This window comes from Quercus robur, chromosome 5, assembly GCF_932294415.1.
Source record: "Quercus robur chromosome 5, dhQueRobu3.1, whole genome shotgun sequence".
NCBI lineage: Eukaryota > Viridiplantae > Streptophyta > Magnoliopsida > Fagales > Fagaceae > Quercus > Quercus robur.
The window spans coordinates 16,135,656-16,147,428 of record NC_065538.1 but is presented as its reverse complement, the minus strand read 5'-3'; the positions used below and the strand labels follow the sequence as shown (position 1 = coordinate 16,147,428).

Sequence of the window (11,773 nt, the reverse complement as noted above, 5' to 3'; positions counted from 1 at the left end):
GATACGGGATGATAATGGAATACAGCGACCAGTGTATTACGTAAGTAAATCATTACATGAGGCTGAAGTGCGCTACTTACCATTGGAGAAAGCAATTTTGGCGGTAGTGCATGCCACGCGAAAACTCCCTCATTACTTTCAGGCACACACGGTCATTGTTCTAACCCAGCTTCCCCTTCGATCGGTGTTACAAAGTGCCGATTACATGGGAAGAATCGCCATGTGGAGCGCACTCTTGGGCGCTTTTGACATTAAATACATGCCTAGGTCCTCTGTAAAGGGTCAAGTCCTCGCGGATCTAGTTGCAGAATTCGCTGAGCCTTCTGTGGAAACAGTAACACCAAAGGAAAACATGGATGGAAAATCGGTTGGCACAATCTCGGCTCAAGAAACCTCGCGTTGGAAGGCCTACGTGGATGGCGCGGCCAACCAAAAAGGATCTGGGATCAGGCTAGTTCTGATATCGCCCGAAAGTATTACCATTGAAAAATCAATAAGACTCGGGTTCTCAGCTACGAACAACGAAGCCGAGTACGAGGCCTTGCTTCAAGGAATGACAATGGTTCAAAAATTGGGCGGAAAGGCAATGGAAGCGTTCTCGGACTCCAAATTGGTCGTTGGCCAAGTGATGGGTGAGTTAGAAGCTAGAGATGCTAGAATGCAAGAGTATCTCGGTCAAGTCAAACGCCTGCAGTCAAACTTTGAATCCTTTAACCTGACACATGTCTCTAGAAGTGGGAACACACATGCGAATTCCCTGGCCACTCTTGCCACGTCCTCTGCACATGAGCTACCACGAATGATCCTTGTTGAGGATTTATGCTAGACAAGTTCAGCCGGGAGAGACACAGCTCGGATCCATCAGATTAGAAAGAATCCCAGCTGGATGGATCCTATAATGAACTTCCTCAGAGACGATACATTACCAGAAGGAAAACTGGAGGCTGAGAAGATACGGAGGAATGCTCCTCGGTTCTAGTTGTCGGAGGACCACAAGCTATACCGGTGTTCATATTCTGGCCCATACCTATTATGTATACACCCAGAGGAATCCGAGTCCTTGCTCAAAGAACTGCATGAGGGGATTTGTGGAAGTCACACAGGAGGAAGATCGCTGGCGCATAGGGCACTCATCCAAGGGTACTAGTGGCCGAACATGCAGAGAGAGGCCCAAGAATATGCAAAGAAGTGTGATCAATGCCAAAGATTTGCCCCAAACATCCACCAACCGGGGGGAGTCCTTAACCCCCTCTCCAACTCCTGGCCGTTTGCTCAATGGGGTCTTGATATTGTCGGCCATTTCCCTAAAGCAGCAGGGAATAAGCGGTACATAATAGTCGGCATTGATTATTTCACCAAATGGGTAGAGGCTGAACCTTTGGCCAACATCAGGGACGTGGATGCCAAGAAATTCATTTGAAAAAACATTATTACGCGTTTCGGAACTCTTCATACCCTCATCTCGGACAACGGTCTTCAGTTTGATAGTAAAAACTTCAGGGAATACTGCTGCGACTTTGGGATCACAAACCGATATTCCACTCCTGCATACCCCCAAGGAAACGGGCAAGTCGAGGCCGTGAACAAGGTCATAGTGAGCGAGCTGAAAAAGAGGTTGAATGATGCAAAGGGGAGATGGGTGGAAGAGCTCCCCCATGTTTTATGGACCTATCGAACGACGCCGCGACGGTCAACGGGCGAAACTCCTTTTTCAATGACTTATGGGACCGAAGCCGTACTTCCAATCGAGAACAGCTTCCCCACATTGAAGTCTAGCACTTTTACCCCAAAAAACAACGACGAGTTACTGAGGAGAAGTCTAGACTTAGCTGAGGAAAAAAGGGAAAAAACGATGATCCATATGGCCTGTTATCACTAGAAGCTAAAGCAGGGATATGATGTTAATGTAAAGCTGCGACCTTTGAGTCCAGGCGACCTCGTGATGAGGAAGATTCTCGACAGCGCTAAGAACCCTTCCTGGGGCAAGCTGGGACTCAACTGGGAAGGACCATATCGCATCACATCTGTGGCCGGAATAGGTGTTTATTACCTAGAAGACTTAGATGAAAAAACTGTACCTCGCCCTTGGAATGTAAATAATTTAAGAAGATATTATTTTTAATAAAAACAGCTCTGTCTACGTTTTGTTTCATAATCATCGCACACCCATTGGTCCATTTCCATCTATCCAAGTTTTAAATAGAACCTAAGTCCTGCATGGCTCTTCGGACCACAGACTTAGGGGAAATTAATAACTTGGGGCATCTATACAAGTTTTAAACAGAACCTAAGTCCTGCATGGCTCTTCGGACCACAGACTTAGGGGAAATTAATAACTTATGGCATCTATCCAAGTTTTAAACAGAACCTAAGTCCTGCATGGCTCCTCGGACCACAGACTTAGGGGAAATTAATAACTTAGAACTCCTGTGTGATTTTAAGGTACGTTTGTAGTTTAGTATAATTGCATCTATTGTTCTAAGTTCACCGCACGGCACTGCCTTTTCTCGTTCGTTTATATTTGTGTATATTGTTGCGAGCATTAACTAGAGGAACAATTTTAACTTTGAACAAAATAATGAAATTATATCAACATGAGTCATAAATATCAAAAGAGAAATGGAAAAAAGATCATTCTATATTAATAAGCCGAGATCAATACAAAGGGAAGTCTTTACAAAAAAACAAAAATAAGACAACTCCCGTTCTAAAAAAAAATACAGTAATAAAAACCCTAGAAGCTAAGCCTCAGCAGGAGGATTCTTTTTATGCTCTGGCTGAGGAGGAGGAACCTCTTTTTGGTTTGGGAATCTACCCCAAGACCCTCGGAGACGGATTCCTTGGCAGGATCCTTGGCCTTATTAAGTAAAGGGATAGCGTCAGGAATAACCAGGGCCTGCTCAGAAGCTTCAGGGGCGCCGTCAGGGATCTCTCGGATCTTAGGAGGGAAGAAGACCTTCTCAGGCAACCTCAAGGCCGAGTCTGCAGGAACCCCTGCAGTATCAAAGGCATGAGCCCATGAGATGCTGCAGTAATCCCTGCATACCTCTGGAAGCTCCTTAGAGAGCCTGGCTTCAGTCTCTTCCGCCCCAAGCTGATAAGAAGCCTTCTTTTCAGCCTCGGCTGCTTCCCGGACTAGCTGAGCCTCTTCTTTAGCCAGTCGGACCTCCTCCTCAGCTTTCTGTAACACGGCCTTGAGATCCAACACTGTTTGCCTTTCAGTGGCAAGGTTGGTCTCAGTCACGTACAGTTTTTGGCGCTAGTCCTCGGCTTGGGTTTCAGCATTCTTCAGCCCAGCCAGAGCGCTCTTGTGGGCTTTCTTCGACTCTTTGAACTTCTCGGAGAGTTCAAAATTCTCCTACTTAAGGGACCCTATCGATTTCTCCACCTCGGCACGAGACTGAGCCTCAGCTTTAGCCAAGTTGTGGTTGTTGTGGCAGTACTCCTCGGCCACAAACACTTGCTAAGTAATCTGCCCACAAAACAACAAAACGATGTCTTAGAATGTGACAATGTCTAATGATTTTATGAAAGGTTAGAAGAGTTATTTTACCATTGTGAGGTCCCTCTTGAGGGATAGAAAGAGCTCAGGCTAAGAGAATCGCTTGTAGGCCTCCATGTCCCGGGGAAGGAGCACTGGCTGCTCTAGGGCCTCAGCTATATATCCTGCTCGGCCCCTATTGTATTCTCGGACTGAGGCAGTGTAGGGAATGGCGACCCCGTCTACCTCGAGTTTTGGGCTCCAAGTGCGCGGATTAACGCGCACTTCGACTCGGTTCTCTTCCTCCCGGCTTTCTACGGAGGAAGCCCTTTTATTCTTCTGCCCCCAGGTGGTTTTTTGCTGCTTGCCTGGGCGGGGGACCACCTCGCCTTCCTCAGGGGTTTCAACTGGCCTTTTCTTCTTTAGGTCCGGGTTAACCTTAAGGCCGAGATCAAAAGGGGGCTGAGGGGCAACTGGAGGAAGAATAGGGATCTGGGACTGAGCTGGCGCCTTTGATGATTGACCCTTGCCTCGGGTGGCCATCAACTCTCGAAGGCTTTTTCCTTTGTTGGAAGCCATGTTATCTACCTCGTCGTCTGAGGAGTCTTCCGAGCAGGTTATAATAATTGGGGCGCCGACCACAGAATTTCGATCTTACTCTCCCTAAGGGTCTGAAAGCTCAATCAAAGGAGCTTTGGGAATCTCTTCTTCAAAATAGAACTCGTCTATCTCCTCCTCAAGGGAAAGACGAGATGATTCAGTCTCTCCTTCAACTTGCGCAGCAACTTCAAGGTTGTCTGGTGGAGGCAATTGCACAACTGGTGGAGGATTCCGAATGCTAGGTAACACGACTAGCTTAAGATCTTGTCGGGCCAAAAACTTGGGCTTGGACACGTCAATCCTAGCTAACCTCGGACTACCAGCTCTTATGGCGTGGCCAATGTCTTGGAAAGCTCGGGATAAGGGTTGGTAGCCCAAAACCAGATGAGTCGCGCGTAGTTGCCCGTCGTTGTTCACGTAGATTTCTGACCTCAAAAGATAGTTCAAGGCCGGAACATTCACGTGGCTCAGCCGAGGAGCAACTTAAGCTCTATCTGCAAAATAGCCGAGGAGGAGATTATGGTTAGGTTATAAAATTTTTTGATTCTTAAGCAAAAAAAAAAAAAAAGAGGGAAAATGAATCTAAAGAGCTAAGCCCCTCCCTAAAGGATTGGCCCTAGAGGCGCCGCACCTAGAATTCCTGCCCGAGTTGGACAATGAAAACCATCGCTCCACTCTCCTGAGGCAATGAGGAAATCATCCTTCATAGTCTTATTGGATATGGGGAGGCAAGAGATTAGCCTAACGATCTCGAACCGAGATTTAAGATAATACCCCCCCTTCTCGACGTAGTGGCACTCGTACAGATGAACCACATCATGCCAAGTAAGGCCTAGACTCATCTGCTCGTTCAGGGCATCTATGCTGCCTAATATCCTGAACATGTTTGGAGCGCACTGATGCGGTGTCAACCTATGGTGGAATAAGTAGTCCCGGGTAATCCTACGCATGGGAAGTGACATTCCTCCTTCTATAAAAGCAATCACGGGAATGACGACTTGACCTACGTCTCTATCTGTTAATATTCCTTCTGGGGGACAGTATTGCAAAACCACACCCGATGGGATATGATATTTTGTCCTAAAAGCCTCCATGGTAGCCGGGGTATCTACTAGATCCTTGAATCTACCCATCTAAGCTAAATTGGAGGGACGGAAAGAAAACCGAGATGAAAATTGAGAGCCGAGGAGAAATTTGAAGCAACGAAGCAAGCAGAACTTACGGGTGTCCTCACAAACAATTACCAAGACACTTGGAAATCTTTTCGAGGAAGGATGCTTCGCAGAAACGGCTACAGAAATGTGAAGGTCGGAAATGTTCGTGAATCTCTGGGCGCTAGAGTTCTCTAGAGTTCTCTGGACTTCTTATGTGCTAGTAAAAAAGAAAAACGAGTCTCTTTAGGGCTTTATATAGCTAGGAGGAAAAAGGAAATCACTCCCGCTCAAGAATTCTGGAAAGAATGTCAGCCGTTGGATCTGCGCCTCGCCGTTGGATAAGGGAGACATTAAGCCGCTTGGAGTAAATAGTCGCGCCTCGTAAATTGTAGCGCGACAAAAGCAACTACCCCCACACGTGTGAATTAGGAGCTAATTAATTTCATTCTTTGTAATATCAAAACCCCGCTTTTCTCCTCGGAAGGAGATCAAAAACCGGAGTTTTGAGAGGCTATTGTGGGGACCGGCCCAAAATAACAGGCTGGTTAGGCCCTAGGCCCGTTCGAGGACGCAGCCCGTCCGAGGAGTCAGCGTGACCCAAGCAATTCTTATTCAGGCCCATTGGGGCAAAGAGAACGTGTCCGAGGAGTAATTTCTCCTCGGATACTACAAATTTCGAAGTAAAGGTACATCCTAGCCACTATAGTCCATCTTCCCAATACGTAAAAAGGAAGGAAACCCGAAATATCTCAGCAAAGGCTGCCACCACCACATTAAATGCATTACAACTGCTCTCCTGGCCGCATTAATGAGGAGAAGACTCCTGAACAGTGCTACCTCAGCTACCGCAACTCACAAAGAATTGAAAGGGGTGTCTGATGGGACAGGTGCTCAAGTGGGGGTTTGGATGATCAACAAATGTAAAGCTCAGATGATTGGAAAGGGCCTATATAATATGTAAAGGTCTCCCAAGAGAGGGGACAGAAAAAAAAAAAGGGAGAGAAGACTGTAGAGAAGCCTTGCTGCATTGATCTATTGATCAAGTTTTTAGCCTTATCATTCCTTGAGACTTTTCTACAGTGGCATTTTCGTTCTTGTTTGTGTATTCCCTTAACCCATGCATCAAACCGTTGAAACTAACTGAAACCGAGTTCTTTAGCCCATACTCTACAAAAATTCATTGTGTGGGACCTTTTGGACCAAGACTTGAGCGATAAGGATTGGGTCACCAAATTGTTCTCCTACAATAATAATACTTAGTATGTGGAGCTAAGTTAGTAATTAATACCTTCAACGTTAGAATAGTTGTCCATGTGATCATTCCATTAAAATCAATTAACCATGAGAAGTTAAGGGTGTGTTTGGATAAAACTTATTTTGCTGAAACTGAAAACTGAAAACACTGTAGCAAAATAATTTTTAAATGTGTGAATAGTGCTGTGGGACCAATTTTTAATGAAAAAATTGATAAAATGTGAAATTTGTGGGTCCATGAACAGTGCATAGGCCCACTAATTGACAGAAATGTCAAAAAAACATGGCCAAACAGTACTAAACAGTACTCCACTATTGCACTTGTCCCCTGAAACGCGTGTAGAAAAAAAAAAAAAAAAAAAAGCAAAACTCAAACGTGGATCCAAACCCACCCTAAATGTCACATGGATTGTTCTTACAATTATGATATTTTAGAAACCCAAATAACAATGATGGAAAAGTTATAGGGACCAAGAGATAATATAGCCCTTTAATAATTACTTATGAAAAAGAAAAGGATGACTTTTTTTGCGTTTTTTTTTGGTAATAATTAAATAATTGAGGTGAAACGATTTGAACCTAAGATATTATCGTCTAAAGATCGAGAGGTACTAGTTATTGGCAAAAGATGACCCTTTTAAGTTTTAAGTACCACATTAATGTTCAGTTTGGAAGGGTCAATATCATTTTGGGTCGAACTAGCAACATAGGAGCCAACCCAGAAAACCATTTTTTTTTTTTTTAATTATTATATATATTTGTACCGATCTTAGTTATCTACTGATTCTACTCCACTAGCCATGCAACAACCACAAAAGGATGCTATACGCTCAATCTCCCCATTGACATGAATACCTCACCTATATACATTAACTTTAACCTCCATATATGAACTATCATTATCAATCCAAAAAAAGAAAAGAAAGAACCTTCTCATCACCTAAAACAATAAAATTAATATTAATCCTATACATCTCACACCAATTAATACCTTCTTAGCTCAAATAAAGGAAAGGGGGGGGGGGGGGGGGGGGTGTTGGAAACACAAAAGTACCGAACACTTGCTTGGAGTTGAATGGAACTGATTGAACAAATTGCCCATGTTGTATATCCCTGATCCTTTTCAATCTAATTTGACCAGCTGTATGTAAAATGCTTACACCCAGTCATCAAATGGAGAAATGTTAATTAACATTCATGCTCATGTCAAACGACTACAATGTTCATGTTCCTACAAAACTGATTAGTGATTTACACATTTTATGAAAGTAAATTTTATAGACGGAACTTTCAGTGTTAAGTCTAAAAGATAAATAAACATACAAAGAAAATGCTGTTAGAGCGTTAGTTGACATTTAAGTAGGGGAAACGGATGTTATTCAAAATTTCATTCTTTTAGCAGGACCTTGATCAATAATGGGATCAACTGGAGGAGGTTGTACTTCTCCAGATTGCTGCACTTCAGGTGCTTTCTCTGTGTCTGCACTGGCAGGAGGAACATAACCTTCTGGAAATGGTGGTGGCGGAGGAGCTGGTGGAAGCTGCCCGAACAGAGAGGAGGTACAAATGTTTGACAAGAAATTAAATTTACATTCCTTGAAAATATATCTGACTTCTAACCAAACTGAGACCTAACTTATCCAATTGTAAGAATCATAATCCCACAATCATAGTATTGCATATTAGATTCTGCTCCCATATATAGCTATAGTTTTGTCAGGATTTCAATTAGCCAATGGAAAAAAGTTAACGGGAAAAATGATTCTTCCCATAATAAAAGATAAGTATGCAAATGCCTTGATGGTTACATTTGCCACTGTGTGGGATGATACGAAATAGAGCAGTTGCCAATTGGCATGCAAAACCGAGAAGGAACTTCCTTATTCACTGTGTGAAAGAGCCCAAATGATTTAGCGTTTTAGTGTAGAGAGAAGACTTTCGGGTGAACGAACAATTTCAGATGCAGCGAGCATGGCCTGATTTTACGTAGTTCCATATATTGATTCTGACGAGTGAATTCCATCCATTTACTGATAGATAAAGGATAGGAACCTACCTAAGAGGTTTTAACTAGAATACGAACAAGATAAGAGGATGCCCCATTTTTTTAGAGGTATAGGTTTGGGAAAATGGGGTTTTAACCTAGTAGGGGTGTGAGGGCTTGATTGAGAGTTTTTTGGTAGGAGACTACTTGCCAAGGCTTCATAGGAAAGAGGCCTTGGACAAGGCTTTTTTAGGACGGGCACTCAAATACACTGTAATGCAAAGGCTATTCAATTGAATTGATTTCAAGCATAGATTTGAAATAGTCACAAGTATCTCAGCTATCTAATCATTTCACTTCTATGGCATAGGCCAAAAAAAAAACCTTCAGTGAATAACATGGAGGAAAATTTCTAGAGATATACAGAATTTACCTTTCGTTGCAAGGATGCAAGTATATGATCTATTCGCTTAACTTCCTTAAAATCAATTGTCTCTTTAGCAACCTTTGATTCCAAGGCTACACTCTCATCAGCATCAACTGCATCAGAAATGACAACAAACAAATCAACATGATAAGAACAAGATAACTAACACAAATTTAAAGGAGAAAAGACCACAATTAAAACATATGGTAATTGTATAAATGCACATGTTCCTATGCACATAGAGAGACAGAGAGAGATTGATGGCAAAAGACTTCCTCTTCTTCTATTAGATGTAATAAAAATGTATTTAAAAAAGAGTAAAAGGGGTGTGCCGCCTAGGGCACTGGAGTTCAAACAAAACCCTTCTAACATTTGAAGAAATGAAGTTTTGGAAAAAAAAAAAAAAATCATGATTTATAGAATTATCAAGACTGGATATCTGTTATCTTTGATATCATAATACAACCAAGCCAGCCCCCCATGCTTTAGACACAAGATTGCCAAGATTCTAACCAAGGCTGTTTACTTTCAGCCCCTTCTTTTGCACTTTTCAATTAAATTTTATTACTTATCTAAAAAGATTATTAGAAGGTATGTTAGAGATTTTACTGGGTCATTGGGTCATTGTATATGTATTCTTTGTAATTACTTTGTGACTCTAATAGTGACTGCCAAAGTGTAATAGTTGCTGTGATAGGATCCGGTTGTAGTTGGTTACATTGATAGGAGATAGAGTTAGTTAGGTTGGTTAGTAACAGCTGGTGACAGCTGTGGCAGATAGTTACAGAGGGCAGAATTGACGGGTATAAGAGTAACACCACAATGTGTACAGAAAGGGCAATGAAAAGAGTTATGTCAGTACACTTCTTTCTGTGTTCCCATTCTTCCCTTCTATTCTCTCACTATCCTTAGGAGGCCTAGCTAACCTCGAAACTAGCTACCTTCTTTTTCAATTTTGGTTCTTTACAAGGTAAGACAATAAAAGGTGAAATAAGAAATGAATCAACATAGACGTCAGATACTGCACCAATCAGACAGAAGAGAACGTTGGACACATGTTTGAGCCAGTACAGGTAAAAATCAATGATTACACCATCAAAATATTAAAGTTAGATGTGCAATCAGGAGGGGTTAAGAACAAACGACCTATAACTAAACAACAAAGGCCCTAAATTGAAAGGCTTTGTTGAGTTCGTTCATTAGTGACTATTCCTCTATAAATCTCTCAATCCATAAGGAACTTGCAATAACACAACCAAGATTCTCATATTCATTAAAGCAAATCTCAATAATGAAACATGAGGTGAAGCTGTAATGATTACCATAATTAAGCGATACTTGAAACTATCAAACAGTGATCTATAACGATAACATTAGTTGCAAAATCAGAGGTTCAGTTCCCAAAATTCAGGCCCTAGCCCAACTTTTACATAAAAGTAAGAAAATACAAGTTAATTAGAGAATTCTTTGTTTCAAATGTTTTCAATCAGTCCTACTCTTCTTCTCCCCAGTGCCCCAACATCCAGCAAAATCAGGGATCAGAGGTACAACTTGACAACACCAAGATCTATTGCTTACTTAAAATCCCCCAAGGCCATGTTATGAGAACATAGCGTATCCAAACAAGACATTTCCCTTTTAATCTGGGGAGATTATAGGGGTATTAGATACAATAAAAATTAACAACTTTTAGTAAGATTATGGGGGTATTAAACATATTTATTGCTTTCTACGAGGCCTTTCAATTTTGTACAGCTTAGTTGTAGGTATATTAGATAAAATAAAAATGAACAACTTTTAGTAGCAATGTGAAAGCTCATAATATGAAAGGTGATAAGAAGAACCAACTAGATACTTCATAAATTCTCACAAACACATTAGTGCCATTTCAAATTCCGTGCCTAGAAAAAACAAATTCCTATATTTTCTCAATAATGATATCAGATAGTTTAAATTTGATTGATCTACTGAATGTTCCCATCTCCCCCCCCCCACCCCCCAAAAAAAAAAAAAAAGAAGAAGAAGAAGATTCTTAACAGTTTAAGCAATGCACCTCCAAAAACCAAGATCTTATGCTAACACAAAAGGTCAAAAGCACATACGCCATCCCAAGATGAATTTCCTTTTTAAAAAAGACACTATAGATAAACAATAGGTCAATAAATGCATTGAGTTAAACTTTAGCTTTTACAGTAATGTCCTTCTTTGATATCTAATGTAAACAACTTTTTTTTTTTTTTTTTTGGAATCAAGGAGTGGCAAGAATTCAAAATTTACTTAGACCTTTGATAATTGAAAATAATTTTGGCAAAAACAAACAAGGAGAAATGTCCATTTTGGAGGCAGGGAACATGATGAAAAGAAGCAAAGTATGTAGCAAGCAGTTACCATATCCAATCTTCTCCAACTTTGAAGCAGCAATGGTAAAAGCTTTGGATATATGATAAAGAGACCGGCTCTGCAACAGAGTACATAATCAATATCATATGAAGGTTATTTTTCTAAAATTAAAATAAAAAACTACGAAGGATATTTTCAATGCAGTCTTTCTAGCATTATAAGCAGGATGTAAACATCCAAGATTCTGCTGTATCACTATCTGGCATCTGCAATGACATTTACTACTTCATATTCTACAGTAACGAATAGTGACAAAATTTTTTTTTTGGTAAGTATGCACCCAATGGGTCTTTAACCCATAACCTTTCCCTCCATCCATTATTACAGGTGAGGGTAGTGCCAGTTGAGCTATAGCTCATTGGGAGAAGAGTGACTAACTTTGGCTTCCATATGTCCAGCGCATACCCTAAGTATGAATTTGAAATCTTTTGCTCTTAGGAAACTGAGATTTTCATCATATCCCAAAAGTTGCC

At 41.3% G+C, this 11,773-nt stretch overlaps 1 pseudogene; it reads right to left on the bottom strand.

Annotated features, from left to right (window-relative positions):
• Positions 1-7,654: 7,654 nt before the first annotated feature.
• LOC126725269 (mediator of RNA polymerase II transcription subunit 6-like) overlaps positions 7,655-11,773 on the bottom strand; it is an 18,043-nt pseudogene continuing 13,924 nt past the window's right edge.